This window comes from Mirounga leonina, unplaced genomic scaffold, assembly GCF_011800145.1.
Source record: "Mirounga leonina isolate KUSES-001 unplaced genomic scaffold, KU_Mleo_1.0 Mir_53, whole genome shotgun sequence".
Classification (NCBI taxonomy): Eukaryota; Metazoa; Chordata; class Mammalia; order Carnivora; family Phocidae; genus Mirounga; species Mirounga leonina.
In genome coordinates this window covers 101,027,577-101,039,732 of record NW_023270807.1, presented here as the reverse complement: position 1 = coordinate 101,039,732, position 12,156 = coordinate 101,027,577, and the positions used below count along the sequence as shown (strand labels likewise).

Here is a 12,156-nt window from a genome sequence, read left to right as displayed (position 1 = left end):
TTATAGAAATAACAGGAGGAGGGCCCAGAAACAAAGCCACTCCCTACAGAATGGAAATAGGCTGTCAGTGTGTTCACTGGCAACTAAAAAGAATGGCTTAGTAAACTGTCATACATGTAAATGACATGAAAACATAAGGAATTCTATATATGAAAGCAAAATAGGAGTGTGTTAAGCTAACTCTAACCCAATAAAAATTCATATGCTTATAAATTCAATAAATTATAAATAACATGCATTGACATAAATATATATAAATTTAAAATTCATATGGCAAAATTGGGAGGGGGATGTTCTGAATATTTCATAAAGTATCTAATATTATAATATTTTTTAAAAAGAAGACAGTAAAATCATGAGACATCAGAGCGTGAAAGGTTCCTCTTCAAGATCTAGAATAGTTCTGGGGCACCTGGGTGGCTCAGTTGGTTGAGCGACTGCCTTCGGCTCAGGTCATGATCCTGGAGACCCGGGATCGAGTCCCACATCAGGCTCCCTGCTCGGCGGGGAGTCTGCTTCTCCCTCTGACCCTCCTCCCTCTCATTCTCTCTGTCTCAAATAAATAAATAAAATCTTAAAAAAAAAAAAAAGATCTAGAATAGTTCCTCCACTACACTACTGAGAACCAAGATCTGAAGGAATGTAACTAGTCAAAGGTCACAGACCTTGTTCAGAATACAAACCACCCTAAAAAAAAAAATCCCAGCTTCCAGGCCACTGTTCCCGTCTCTTTCTCTACCTCTACTAGAAAGAACGAAAGAAAGAAAGAAAGAAAGAAAGAAAGAAAGAAAGAAAGAAAGAAAGAAAGAAAGAACGAAAGAAAGAAAGAACGAAAGAACGAAAGAAAGAAAGAAAGAAAAGGAAAGAAAACATGTTAGTAAGATAATACTAGGGAATACAATCTTTTTAAGATTTATTTTACTCACTTTAGAGAGGGAGTGACAGAGTGTGTAGTGAGGGGCAGAGGGAGAGAATCTTCAAACTCCTGGCCCAGCGCACGGAGCCTCACGTGGGGCTCAATCCCACGACCTATGAGAGCATGACTTGAGCTAAAAACAAGAGTCGGATGCTTAACCAACTGAGCCACCCAGGGAACACAATCTTTTAAGACATTAGAATAACAAGAATCTTCCCAAGAGTTGGAATAAGGTTCTGGGTGTGGGCACTCTAGGCCGTTAAAGTAGTACAGACTGTTACGACACTCAAGGTCTGTTGTTCTTTTCAAATCCACTATATTTAAAAACTTACTGGAGGGTTTTCGAAAAGAAGCATGAGGTTTTGATAGAAAAACACTTCTAAACTCATTGTCCTAAGCTAAGTCATGAACTAGACATTATCATTTCATGACTCCAGCATCAATAATATTGCAGAGAGAAAGAGATCTCCAGCACATCTGTATTCAAAGAATGGACCCTTCCAAAAGCAAAATCCAACCGGATTGATGGTGCATCTTTAATAACGATAAACAGCACTTGGATTCTCCTTCCTTGTGAGTCTATCCACATTCATACATCATAGACCCAATGATTATCTTCAACATAGGAATTAGTATGAGGTTAATTTATGACATTTTTGATTATTGGACATGATACATTTCCATTATTGTAGATTTTTTTTAAAGATTTTATTTATTTATTTGAGAGAGAGAGACTGAGAGAGAGAGAGCACATGAGAGGGGGGAGCGTCAGAGGGAGAAGCAGACTCCCTGCTGAGCGGGGAGCCCGATGCACAAGCACCTATTAGCTATTCCCTAAAGATCTGAAGAGAAAAGGCTTACCATGTTATGTAGCTCAGTGATGAAAGCTTTTTTTAATATTAGGAGACGCACCACTATCTGGCAAACCAATACAGTTGGAGAATAAATTCTTACAAAACCCACACATTACTCCTAAAATCTGTTCCTATGTATATTCTTATTAGCATTTAAAATGTCTTTTATGTTTGTTCAAAAAGAACAGAAGGGAAAAGCTAAAAAAGATGAGGATTTATAGCCCTGCTAAAATATAGTAAACCAAAGAAAATGGTTCAATAGGAGGAATAGTCTATTCGCAGTTTTAAGCCTTCTCATTTTAAGAACTAAGTGTGAAATTCATTCAATAAATATCTCTTGAGCAACTATTATCTAAGTATCAAATTTTGAGTTAAGGGAATTGAACAGGTATTGTTGCATATTATCTCAGTTCTATAAAGTTCTCCCTTGGCGGGGCGCCTGGGTGGCTCAGTCATTAGGCGTCTGCCTTCGGCTCAGGTCATGATTCCGGGTCCTGGGATCGAGCCCCGAATCGGGCTCCCTGCTCCGCGGGAGGCCTGCTTCTCCCTCTCCCACTCCCCCTGCTTGTGTTCCCTCTCTCGCTGTGTCTCTCTCTGTCAAATAAATAAATAAAATCTAAAAAAAAAAAGTTCTCCCTTGGTAACATCTAGACCTTTAGAGACAATATGCCAGAGACCTTGTTCCATCCATTCTGCATTTTAAAAACTCTTAAAGAGAAGATCCAGAAAGTGAGTTTTATCTCTATGGGTGTGGTTACCATAGGAATATTCCACCCCAAAAAGATAAAATCCAGGCTTTTTTTTTTTTTAATTAAGAGCACACATATTGCTTAGTAAAGCATTCCAGTCTCCATGACATTTATAACTGTCAAACATTTATCGCAGCCCCATCGGTTAATAACCATGCCCAGACATTTGTTCAACATCTCCATCTGCTCTGATGGAAGTCTGGAGCCCCAGAGCACAGAACCCACCTTTAAACAGCTGCAGAAGTAATTACCCCTAGGAAAGGACGGATTCATTTTCTTCTGTATCTTCAAGATTTTGTAAGTTGTTGTACTTGTTTTTAGGTTTTCTTGTTAACTAAATGACGTGGACAAGATCTGTTTTAAATGGCTACAACTGTGTATGTAAACACCGAAGAATTCCACCTGAAAAGTACTAAGAAAAAGCCAATCCTTCCACATCAATCCATAAAGGATAGTCTTTTAAAGGACAGGTTTCCTCGTACTCTCCTTTTAAACAGATACATCAATAAAAAGGGACAGAGAAATCAATGCATTCTCTCTTTCCTAAAGGCATGTGACTGTGATAAAACACAATCAGTGACTTCCTAGGGGGAAAAAGGTAAAAATAAATGATAAATAAGTACTAAGTTGCTCCCAATCCTGGCTCTGCAGGTGTATTGTGCTCCTCCAGCCACTCCCAGTCCTGCTGGCTTCCCTTTGTGTGAGGCTCGGGGAGGCTCCGTCCACGGGGAAATGCGCTGCACTGACTGCAGAGCTGGGTGTGAACCGTATCCCTTCCCCCCGCCAGGACTGCTGACAAAGCTAACTCGGTGTCATTAGCCATCCTTCTCCATTCCACTAAAGCCCTGAGCTAAAACAGAAACACGCAATCGAATGTATTGGCACCTATAAAAATGTCTTAATCACTTGCAAACATGAAGCAAACCCTTGCAGGAAGATGTGTACGTTTTCACCTCTTTCCTGGCTCTCCTTAACGAGCCTTGGCAAAAATGACTCCCACCAGAACACGAAGCCATGAAAATCAGCTTTTACGGTTTTAGCTTTGCTACATTTACATTTTGTTCAAGATTTAAAAGGTCTCGGGGAACCTGGAAGGGAATAAAATACAAAATGTATTGTTTAACTCTGCCAATTGTATTTCACGGTCTGTTTAGACTCAAGACTACCATAATTCTGTTTATACACAAAATTTCGTCTGATCAACTTGTTCATGGTCAGTAGTATCATCTATTAATAATTATGTTCGATCTAATTTTTATTATTTACTAGCTATTTTCTTCCTGCAAAGATGAATGCTAACCAATTAAACAAAACCAGTCTAGATGTCTAGATAATTAAGAGTTTTCCAAGTCAGTGAGGTATCCTAATGGTTGAAAACAGCCTTTCTGCAATCCCACACTAGAGTAGAAAATATAAATGTACAACTTGGCAGGTAAAAAAGGGTATGTAGGTGGTCCTGTTGAGACAGATGGCAGGAAAATAATTCTATAAAATCTTACTTTTTCCAGGGATAGTATAAAAAAATTTTAATGTTCAAATTACTAAATCAATATAAAATGTGTATTCTGATAAAAAAAAACCTGTTAATGATTCATTCAAAGGACTTCTACAGCAAAATGTGAACTTTAGCAATGTGATATCTCCTATGAGTGAATTTTTTTTTTTTTAAGATTTTATTTATTTGAGAGAGAGAGAATGAGAGACAGAGAGTACGAGAGGGAGGAGGGTCAGAGGGAGAAGCAGACTCCCTGCCGAGCAGGGAGCCCGATGCGGGACTCGATCCAGGGACTCCAGGATCATGACCTGAGCCAAAGGCAGTCGCTTAACCAACTGAGCCACCCAGGCGCCCTGCCTTCACTTCTTATGCAAGTTGATAAACTAACTCTGGCAAGGCCGAGGAGAGTTCTGTAGCCGGCACCTCTTACTAGGATGACCCGTCCATTATGTTTATTCAACTGTACATTTGACCACCGGCCTACATTTAAGGAGAGTTGCTGAATCATTCAATTTTGTCAAATCTCTGGGAAATCCAGAAACACTATCGGTTCATTCTCAAAAATTCTATAGTATGGGAACCTGAACAACAACAAAAGACCAAGAAAGGAAGGAAGAACAAAACAAAAAATTAAATAAATTTGGTTATTGGGTTTATTTTCGGTGAACCCAACCTGACTCCTAGTGATCACTAATTTTTTTTTCATATCTGCTGAGTAATCCATCCTAGCCCAAGAAGGATATTATAACCACTGTTAACTGTAGTTCTTTCTGATGAGGGAGAATGATGGGGGGATGGAAGGGTAAGGAAAAAGATTTGGTTTTTATATACCTTTGTATGTACTGTTTGATTTTTATTTTTTTTAATTTTATTTATTTATTTTTAAGATTTTTATTTATTTGACAGAGAGAGACACAGCGAGAGAGGGAACACAAGCAGGGGGAGTGGGAGAGGGAGAAGCAGGCTTCCTGCCGAGCAGGGAGCCCGATGCGGGGCTCGATCCCAGGACCCCGGGATCATGACCCGAGCCGAAGGCAGACGCCCAACGACTGAGCCACTCAGGCGCCCCCTGTTTGATTTTTAATAAGCAGTATTATCCTTTCTCCTTAATATATTCAAGTTTATTTTCTTCAGCTATATTTTTCAAGTTCATTTTCCTCTGTTGTATTTTAAATCTACTGGGTGGAAGTTAATCTAGCTAAGTGATTTAATGGAAACCCCTACAGAGACTAAAGGTCAAATAGCAGTAGGAGTTCCCTTCTTAGAATTTTAATTTTTCAAAAAATTTAGAAGGGGCCAGCTGGATTCGAATGAAGGAAAAGATTTAAGCAGACACGAGCACCTATAGCAGATCAGTTAACAAGTATCACCTGCCTCCAGTTGTTCAATGATAATTTTTCAATTAAGATTTTTGTAATTACTGAAAGCCACTGAACTGCATACTTTAAATGGGTGAGCTGCATTTTGTGTGAATTTTTATCTTAATTAAAGCTTTTGCAAGAAGAATCCTTTAATTTACATCCACAAATTTTGTCCCTAAGACCTAAGTTTTAGACAAATTCTATTTCCCAGATTTAAGCTTCAGTATGTCATTTTCTGTAAATGAGATTTTTTAAGCTAAATTCATTTTTTTTGAAAGATGTATTTGAGAGAGAGAGAGAACAAGTGTTTGGGGGGGAGGGGAGACAGAGGGAGAGGGAGACAGAGAATCCCAAGCAGATTCTCCGCTGAGCAAGGAGCCTGATCTAATGACCCCCAGATCATGACCTGAGCCGAAATCAAGAGATTGCTGCTTAACTGACTGAGCTAGCCAGACACCCCCGCTAAATTCATTTTCTAACCAGAAATATTACATACACATTTATAGTATCTAAACATATACCTTTAGGGGTGCCTGGGTGGGCTCAGTCGTTAAGCAGCTGCCTTCAGCTCAGGTCATGATCCCAGGGTCCTGGGATCGAGCCCCGTGTCGGGCTCCCTGCTCAGTGGGAAGCCTGCTTTTCTCTCTCCCACTCCCCCTGCTTGTGTTCCCTCTCTCGCTGTCTCTCTCTCTGTCAAATAAATAAATAAAATCTTAAAAAATGAAAAAATAAAAAATAAAAATATATCTTTAGCATGCACTTGTATATACTATCTTGATATAGAATTTACTGACAAATGAATGACCATCTATGATTTTGCATTAAATACAGATCCTATTCTCTTACCAAGCAAAGCTAATAAACTGCTTGAAACATACAACATTTCCGAGCTAACAGGATTTGCCTCTGGTCCTCAAGGAGGACCTGTCAGCCCGTGATTCAAAAGGACCACGTCCTGCTCCTGCTTTCTGTCTTGGTGTAAGGATGTTCTCCCTCCCTTTCCTCTCTTTCATTCCATCCCTTCTACATCCCACTAGCTTTCCTCACAGAAGTCTCTTCTCCGCCTACCCCAACCTGGAAACTGCCATCAACAGGGAAGAGAACAGTAGGTAGAGATTTGAGGTGGGTGGGCTCAGCCTGAAGAGACAAAAGACAATGGAACAGAGGTGTCCCAGATGGAGATGGACAGTTTCAGAATTCAACAGCACACAGATGTAATGGAAGCCAAGCCAGTGAACACCAGATCTCAGGAGAGCCTGGGGAGTAGCAATGACTGAAAATATACCAACAGAAGGAATTTAGTATTTTTTTGAATGGATGCCTCAAAGACCAGTTCGCAAGGCTCTAGCCATACGAGTTCTGAGTTAGAAAAAGTCCAAAGCTACTAGTTTAGGAAGTGGTACTTCAGCCTTTAGATTACCAGACTCTCAGAGCATCAGCGTTGAGTCAGAATTTTTAAGTTTAAGAGAAGAAAGGACTTTGGAAGTCAAATCAACACTTTTTTCATATAAGAAATAAATCTAAAGGCTGAGAACTTTGGGTAGTAAACTGTCTTTGGTTTGCAGGCAAAGAAAATGGGTTTCAACTCTGACGCATAAGGAAACCGAGACCCAGAAAACTTGTCAAAACCTTAGACTTGGCAGGCATTCACTGTGGAATGTCTCTTCAGCTTTAGAAAGAGGGACTGAGCCTGCCCTGTGAGACAGTACCCACCTGTGAAACAGACCTGATACACAATGGCTTCACTAAGGTCCCTCCCATCCTAAGCCTGCTGTTTGTAATAAAAATCATAGAGGCTTTAAGGGATTTTCTTCCTGGAGGTGGGGAAAAGGAAAACAAAGACTTTCTAAACTTTCATTAATTCATACCAGACACGATTTGTTGAAAACTAAAATACCAATAAATCAAATGTTTGAACCTTTAAGTCAACTGGCCCTATTTCTGCTTCAAACAGAATTCCCAAAATAAACGCCAGCCCAATAATGAAATAAATTTATAGCCCAAACTACAATTGTGTTTCCATACAAATGTGATCAAGATTCCATAGTCTGCATTTAGGATGCCCAAGGTGGCGGAAAATTAACTTGAGTCATGTAGACATGCTACCGTACTACACAGGAAAGCACTTAAAATTCAATATGCAATGAAAGGAACGTCCCCTTATTACCACATTCATGGACTGAAAGGAAGAAAAATGTATAGAAGATCAAAAGAAAACATTTAATAAACCACTGGTTTTTGTCTTCTCTCTCAATGCTCAAGACACAACTTGGGAATGAGGAATGAGGGAATCATAGGTGTGTGGCTGGAAGCAAAGAAAAGTCTGGAGGGCTTTATACACCTGCAAGCAGAGGGCCTTTCCAATTACAGGGGTCCAGGGTATGTCCACTTTATAACCGTCTCCATCTATAAAGCAATTGTATACAGAGAAAAACGGCTACAGGCAGGACGACTAGTGGATTTTTTTCAACTTTTAGGAATGATTTTCCATCAACCTTATTTCAACTTTGTTTGCCTTTGCAGAACACAGTGGTTATTCCTACCCACTCACTAACCTGAGCGGTGGGAGCTGCAGACCAGTAGGAAGACTAGTTTACATGAATGCTGCATATATTGCATAGGATAATTGAAACTGGGGAATAAAGAAAAGATCCAAGGAAGCAGAAATAGAACCAAAAGAACTTCACGGCAGCCTGGACATGGATAAATGACAGGAAGAACAAGAGTAAGACAGGGATACCATTCTCCAAGACGGTGAAGATACCAAGAGACTCCCCCTTTATGGGAAGAGGTGGGCAAAAGGGACAGAAGGAATGCTACTCTTAAGGTCAATTTGTCTAATAATACACAGATGTGTACGTGAAACTGAAACCGGGACATAATTTAGTGTTAAAACCCTGGGAGAAGACAAACTCCTAAAGACAATGCCTTGATCACAGAGGGCAAGTCAGCTGGGGGATGGTCCTAAGGGAAGAAATGTGCTTAACGTGGAATGGAGTTCAACGGGGTACAGTAGGTTGGATGATGAACTGGGATGTCAGGAGGGCAGAGCAAAACAGGAAGGGAAAAGAGGGTGATTACATGGGCCTGGCATTCAGGTACACCCAAATTAAAAAGAAAAACAAGTGGTATCGATTCTTATTTAAGGTTGTATATGACTTGCCTCCAAACCCAAATTGCTCATACAGCCTGGCATCAGCTATTTCCAGGCCATGATGGGGTAGGAAGAGTGAGGTCAGTAGAAATAAAAGGTTGGCGGGGCACCTGGGTGGCTCAGTCGTTAAGCGTCTGCCTTCAGCTCAGGTCATGATCCCAGGGTCCTGGGATCAAGCTCCACATCGGGCTCCCTGCTTGCCAGGAAGTCTGCTTCTCCCTCTCCCACTCCCCCCGTTTGTGTTCCTGCTCTGGCTGTCTCTCTTTCTGTCAAATAAACAAAATCTTTAAAAAAAAAAAAAAAAGAAAGAAGAGGTTGTCTAATAAAAATGAATCGTTTGCCATTTACAGATATAGGCATATATGCTAAAATACCTAGAAAAACAGAGAGCTTTGGTAACATAGGAGCTGTCTGGTATCCCAGAAGTTAATAATAAGAGATATCAAAAAATAATAAGGACATCTCTTTGGCATGATAGCCAAGACCCACTTCACGTTGCAGTGGTCTCTACCCACCAGCCCCAAAACTGGGAGCTGAGCACACCACAGGGGGACCTCTAGTGCTGAACTCAAGAGCTAGTGAACCAAAAGCTCCACTTCCTAGTTAAATTTTCACTTTGTGGGCTCATTTTTTAAATGGGGATGATACCATTTACCACACTGAAGCTATGAGCTATTGGTAAAACAAGAAAAGTATGTAGAAGTGCCCCCAAAAACCGCCTGCTGCCTAATGGATACTCAAAACAACCAAGATTCGAGAGTTGACAGTCATTGAGAGGAGGAACTTTTTTATATTTCTGTATGTACTTGACTCTTACAGTTTATGCATAGCTTTACTTCATTCTCTATACAGGTTTCAACCTTGAAGTCAACGCAGAAACACCGTGTACAAGTATGTCAGGAGACCTCAGATGTGGGGAGAGCGCACTAAACTGTCACGTCCAGGCCCATTTCTTCCACTGACATTGTTAAGGCTTAGTGGGAGAATAAGCACAAAAGTTACACTAAAGAAAAGGGTCAGGAAAGGGGCATATTCAATCAATACACTATGTATACATGAACTTAAAATAACAGACACAGTAGGGCGTGCCTGGGTGGCTCAGTCGGTTAAGCTCTCCCTCTTCACTTCGGCTCAGGTCATGCCATGATCTCAGGGTCATGAGATCAAGCCCCACATTAGGCTCCATGCTGGGTGTGGAGCCTGCTTGGGATCCTCTTGCCCTCTCCCTCTACCCCGCCCCCTCATGTATTCTCTCGCTCTAAATAAATAAATAAAAATAAAAATAAACACAGTAATATCAAACATTAAGAAGCAAGAATCAGTGCCTTATGCCTTGGTTAAATTGCTCCTGCTTATTATGGCCTAAAACAAGTCTACACTGACTTTTAGGTTTTAAAAGAAGCAACTTTCTTTAAAATTTAGCTTAGTTACAACCCCAAATACAGTTATTTGCTTTATTTTGCTTTAATCAGACTCAAGAAAAAAATAAATCAGTATCTTTCTCAACTTCTCATCCAAAGCCCAAATAAGCCAGCTGATCAGCTCATAGCAAAGGAATCATAAGCTCTGAGGATTTTTCCTTCTTCATGACCATAAAAAGCAACAAATGGGTGACATTTCTCTTTACTCTTATTTGCCAGAGGAAGAATTTGCAATTCCATTCAAGAAGGCTCTATTTTGACCTTCCCCTGATCTTCGTTCAAGTTCACATACAGTTACAATACCGCCAGTATTCATTACAGGAGCTGGAAAGTGTTTGAGGAACACAATAATTGACAGCATTTAACTCCACAGTAGCCCAATTGTCGTTGACTCCAGAAAATATGGTTAAAGGGAAGTATGAAGGCATAACGTGGCTTGTGCTAGCTAGGATGTTTAGCTCTACATGCAATTAAGTGCTATAAATATTGAGTCTATAAACAGTTATTAGACTCACGAGAAACTGAATATAATCTCAATCTGATGCAATTATCTGGCTTATCTAACAATGAAATTAATCCAAACTGTCCTCAACCCCCCAAATTTTAATGATCCTTATTGTTGCCTCAACTTTCTACTTCTCTGCCCTCCCCCACCAAAATATATTAGCAAATCTAGACGTCATTAAATAAGGATATGAAAACTTGAACTATTTCATCTCAGGATAATCTGAGGCATTTCCCAAATAACGTATATTTAAAAGCTGGGACATAGTCCATATTTTTCCATTTTAACCAGAGGAGGAATCTCTCTACATGTGGTTAACTTAAAAATTACATATAAAAAATACAATCATTTTTATATGAATGAAATGAAAACCCATCCTTCCCGTGCCCCCACCAAAAAAGAACGTATTTCCCTAGTACTTTAGAATTATTCTCTCAGTCTCAGATTAGGAACAAAGTTATTTTCAGTCCCCGCCTACATGCTAACAGATGTAGATTTGGATCCCAATTAATTATTGGCTTCACATTGCCAATCACAATACATGCAGAATGCAGGAGTCACACCTTGAATTCAACATTCTCCACCGCAGAGCCACAAGCTACCTCTCCAGACTCCTCAACCACTCTTCCAGCTCCGCTCACCTCTCCAGCCCAGCATTTGTCAACTGCATTTGGCTAAAGATGCCACATATTAAAGATTCTGCAAAGTCCTGCAGTTAAGAAAGAATGGGTCGCCCAGCTTTTCCTAGACCATTTTTCTCTTGGTATTTCCCCCCATATGACAAGGCTCCCTCATGCCTTGTTTTATCACTTTTAAATTTTTATTATTATTTCACTATTTTTCCATTCTCTTGCCTCCTCTCAAGCACCTCCATTTTTCAACAATTCACCAGACATGCCATTTCCTCTACCTTAGTTTGGGCTATGACAAATTAGCACAGCTTAGACAACAAACATGTATTTCTCACAGTTCTGGAGGCTGGGGAGTCCACAATGAAAGGTGCAGGCCGAGCTCTCTTCCACCTTTGCAGAGGGCTGTCTTCTTACATGGTAGGAAGAGAGCAAGCTGTCTGTCTCTTCTTAGAAGGTAGCTAACCCATCACCTCCCAAAGGCCCCATCTCCTAATACCATCACATTTGGTATTAGAGTTTCAGCATATGAATTTTCGGGGGATACTCTCCGTAGCATCCTCTAGGTCACCTTCCCTGGTGTTGGAGTACGCACTCTCTCTCTTGCCTTCAGGACCTGTCATGTTTGTGACTCTTGTCCAATACTCAGCTACAATTCAGGGCAAAATACAGGTTCTACGAGCTTAAGTCCACAGCAAACTGTGGGCACTGTGGTCACATGTAGTTACGGGAAACTCAGCTGGTCCCCTGCAGTGCTTATCACTGGCAGCCAAGAAAGACCCCCAGTTCGGGGCACCTGGGTGGCTCAGTCGGTTAAGCGTCTGCCTTCGGCTCAGGTCATGATCCCAGGATCTTGGGACTGAGTCCCACATCGGGCTCCCTGCTCAGTGGGGAGCCTGCTTCTCCCTCTCCTTCTCTCTCCCTTACAAATAAATAAAATCTGAAAGAAAGAAAAGAAAGAAAGAAAGAAAGAAAGAAAGAAAGAAAGAAAGAAAGAAAGAAAAGAAAGAAAGAAAGAAAAAGAAAAAGAAAGAAAGAAAGAAAGAAAGAAAGAAAGAAAGAAAGAAAGAAA

General features: G+C 40.5%; 1 protein-coding gene and 1 long non-coding RNA gene across 3 annotated transcripts in view; both read right to left on the bottom strand.

Annotated features, from left to right (window-relative positions):
• Positions 1–12,156, bottom strand: part of AKAP12 (A-kinase anchoring protein 12) — a 93,631-nt gene that overhangs the window by 68,701 nt on the left and 12,774 nt on the right. The window lies entirely within an intron of this gene.
• The window catches only part of LOC118001074, a 10,935-nt gene continuing 440 nt past the window's right edge, over positions 1,662–12,156 (bottom strand). Inside the window, exons 2-3 of the long non-coding RNA XR_004676614.1 lie at positions 11,423–11,496; positions 1,662–2,853 (exon numbers count right to left, since the gene is read on the bottom strand). This is a non-coding gene — a long non-coding RNA (uncharacterized LOC118001074). The remainder of the gene's footprint in view (positions 2,854–11,422; positions 11,497–12,156) is intronic.